Source organism: Fukomys damarensis, unplaced genomic scaffold, assembly GCF_012274545.1.
Source record: "Fukomys damarensis isolate Sample0158 unplaced genomic scaffold, DMR_v1.0_HiC HiC_scaffold_14, whole genome shotgun sequence".
Classification (NCBI taxonomy): Eukaryota; Metazoa; Chordata; class Mammalia; order Rodentia; family Bathyergidae; genus Fukomys; species Fukomys damarensis.
The window spans coordinates 62704492-62708178 of NW_022900926.1; the positions used below are offsets into that span (position 1 = coordinate 62704492).

Genomic DNA, 3687 nt, shown 5'->3' on the forward strand with positions numbered 1-3687 from the left:
TGGTTAAGGGCCAGCAGTTTGATTATTTTGTGATTTCTTGGATTTGATAGACTTGGGAGTTTTATTTCTTTCCATTTGGCACATACTTGTGAGGGACTAATGTGTTAAGCCCTGTTCATTTTTATAATAGCACAACATGTCTTAAATTAGATAATCACAAAATAGTTATCGTAATGGCCCTTAGCGTTCACCTATGCTTTTAAATACAATTTCAGTAGAATTACTGGTAACCTTCAAAACAAGATTTTTCAGTGCAGTGGTTTCAGAAGAATCCAAAGCACAAGCCTAAGAGTAAATGGCGATAAATTGGGGTTGATGGGCAGATCGCTTTTCAAGAAGCGTGTTTACTAGATTATGAGATGCAAAAGAATCACTGCTTTTGAGGAGAGTTTTGTTATTTTGGTGCTTTTTAATGTGTGTGTGTGTGTGTGTGTGTGTGTGTGTGTGTGTGTGTGTGTTTAATATAGCTGAGACCTGGCTTTGTTTTCGGGTAAGAAAGTAGGATACAGATAGTAACAATAACATTGAGGACAAAAGTGACAGAGAAAGAGGATGAATCAAAGTTTTAAAAGAGAAAATTTATATATAAATTGTATTCATTTTACCAAAGAATATGCTCATATTTGCAGTAGGGAAGAACATATACCAGAGATCAATTAGTATTTGTTTGTTTGTTTGTTTGACCTAAGGAGTTATTTGGAACTTTTGTTGAAGGACCTGGATATTTTCCTGCCACACACCACAAATGTTATGATCTCCAAATGATGAGAGCTGTAAAAGTAAGACTAAAAACGCAAATATTTGGTGAGAAGCATTGGTTTCAAGCATAGTGGTCTCAGGTAGCATGAATTCATGGTGGACACCGTCAATCACTTTGCCAATAAGCATATAGCAATTATGAGTTAGAAACAAAAAAACAGTTAAGTAAATCATTGCACACTATTGTTGCATTTTTAATTTTTATGATCTTAAATAAAATGTAAGATTTTTTTAAGGAGTTGGGGAGTCTTCTAACTAGTGCCAGAAGCCTGCTAGACAAAATCTAAAAGAGCTGTAACACTTAAAATGTAAGATTTTGAGTGCAAAAGCCATATTATGTTATGTGTCACTTTCAAATTTTATATTGTGCTAAATATGCAGTAAATGCATATCATATGTAACATAATTAATTGGTTGTAAGTCTTTTTATAAATATAAAACAAGATTGCTTTTTACCATAAATCTTATGTTAAATTGTGGTCCACAGGTAAATGTTTAAGTCTCTGGGATCACCCTCAGGTGATTTCCAAAAACTAAGACAGTCATTCCTAGAAATACTTTATTGGTGATACATTTGCAATTAAAAGTAAATATGCTTAAAAATAGCAACCAGATATGTAGGAGAGAGAATACAGTGCTGCAATTTTTTATATAGATTTTACAGTAAAGAACAACTATGACACACCAGAGAGCAGTTAAGTAACTTTAGGGATCATGCATAATATTTTGAAATGTTTGCAAAATAATTGCAGAGCATTGGTGTCTGGGTGCAGCTTCTATTATACGGATGGCTTATGAAATAGGTACAACTGCTTTCACATCATTCTAAGCACATCTATATTATTGCAACATACATTTTGATCATGAGATTTTTCACTGAAAATAAATTCCTATTTAGGACATAATATGATACTTTTACACTGCAATAAAAGTCTTTAAATTTAGAATACCTTAAATGGCTCCTAAAGTGAATAAGCTTTGACCTAGTTTGAACAGACTCAAGTGAATATGATGTTGTGAGACCAGCCTTACCATACAATACACTCCTATATTTAAAAACAAGTTTATAAAGTTACACAATACATATGTATTTAAGAAGTCTGAGTACAAAGTATTTTAAAATCCCTCAGCGCCCATTCTACCACAACAATTTTTAGTTTCAAAATCTGTGTAGATGTTCGTCCTATGCTCAGGGCTGAGAACAGCCATTCTGCAGGAACGTGAACTCAGGCTGCCGAGCCACGTACTCCACTGCTCCAGCATTTCCCCAGCTGCAGCTCCCCTTGAGCTCTTCACCAAGAAGCTCTTTAAAGTCTGGGACCTACTGCTTTGGCCAGTGTAGTATTTGTGACTTCTTACAACTATTTCATGGTCTTGCTGGAGAGAAGTTTGTCAGGAAATAGCATGACTTTTGAAATATGAAGATGCTGTTGGATATTGGCTAATTTTTAAAGAGTACACAGAGGTCCTTAGTAACATGGAAAATGGGATTAAGATAACAAAACTTTGCTGCCACTACTGCAAGATGCCATGAGACTTCACAGTCCACTGGAGCCTGAATTCCTTTTCCAAAAACACTTGAAATTATCCTTAGGAGGACACTTCATCAGAAAATAAAAGCTTACATTCTACAGCTCTGAATTTCTTCAATGGTAGCAATCCAACCACTTATCACTTTGAATGCTGTGTATCACACTGTGGTCTGTCCTTAGCAGGTCTCACTTTGGCTTCTAGGTGAGAAGTTGCTAAGAGCAGTGTGTTCTTTATCCACCACTGAAGAGGGAGTGCTTCTGTTAGTCTGTTATGCATGAAGGTGTGAGGTCGGATTGCCTCAGCTAGCAAGTGGTTGTTGAAATTGAACTAAATATGTTAACAGAACTGTCATGTCAAAAAATATTTTCTTTAGATTTATTTTTCAGGAATGTCATGCCAAAGTAAACATGAATGTCTGTGTATCTGAATGTGACTAGCTATATTTAAATTATCATCATTGCCTGCTTCTCATCAACAAGAAGAAAAATGAACCTATCATGCAATTACAACAGTTTTCTTATTCATTAAACTGAATGCAAGGTAACTGTAAGTACACAATTCTGTAACACTTCAACATTGATTTTTTTCCTATCCCAAGTTTATAATTCACATACATTCATGATAAAATAGAACATTAGAAGTGATTCATGGAACTCCAAGTTTATAGTAGTGCAATGGACAATAGATACCCTCTCAATTCTTAACTACTATCTTCACCTGTGGATACACTGTATTTTCTTGTTATCATCTTAGATGTTTTATTGTTTTCATTATTGTTTTGCTGTCTCTTACCTTTCCATATTTACTGGTTCCTTTCCACTGGCATTTTCACAATTGAATTGGTGTTATTGTAAATAATCAGGGTGTGACACAAATATGACACGATTAGAATTTGCTAGAAAAGTTACACTGGACAGAAATAAAATACAAACATTGAAGATCTGTGTTATAATCAAATAGAAGCCAGATAACTGATGAATTCTGAGATTATTTCTAAGTCTCTTGCCTGGCTAATACTAATCTGTGTGCTTTAGGCACTGATAGTCTCTGCCTTGTCTGATCTCAAGTAATTACATGAATCAACTCACCTAATCTTCCCAACAAGGGTTTGAAACAACTTTTTTTAATTATCATTGTTTTATAGTGGAGTACACTGAATCACAGAAATTAAGTAACTTTCCACTATATAATAAGTAATGAATGGATTTTTGCCAATTCAGTTTTAATTTTGAACCCATTTTTTTAAGCTGCTGTGTATAGTGATGAGCTTCTATGGGTAGGGAATAAAAATTTTTTTTCAAGCTAAGTAGAAGAATTCATGCTAAAGTTTATCTCTTGGTGAATATCATAATAAGAACTTGGATATATAGGCTTGCAACTCATGGGTAAGCAAGA

General features: G+C 34.3%; 1 non-coding gene across 1 annotated transcript; it reads right to left on the minus strand.

Moving 5' to 3' along the window:
• Positions 1 to 999: 999 nt before the first annotated feature.
• Positions 1000 to 1062, minus strand: LOC117286054. Its single transcript, XR_004517192.1, has one exon. It is a non-coding gene; the product is annotated as a U7 small nuclear RNA (small nuclear RNA).
• Positions 1063 to 3687: the final 2625 nt, after the last annotated feature.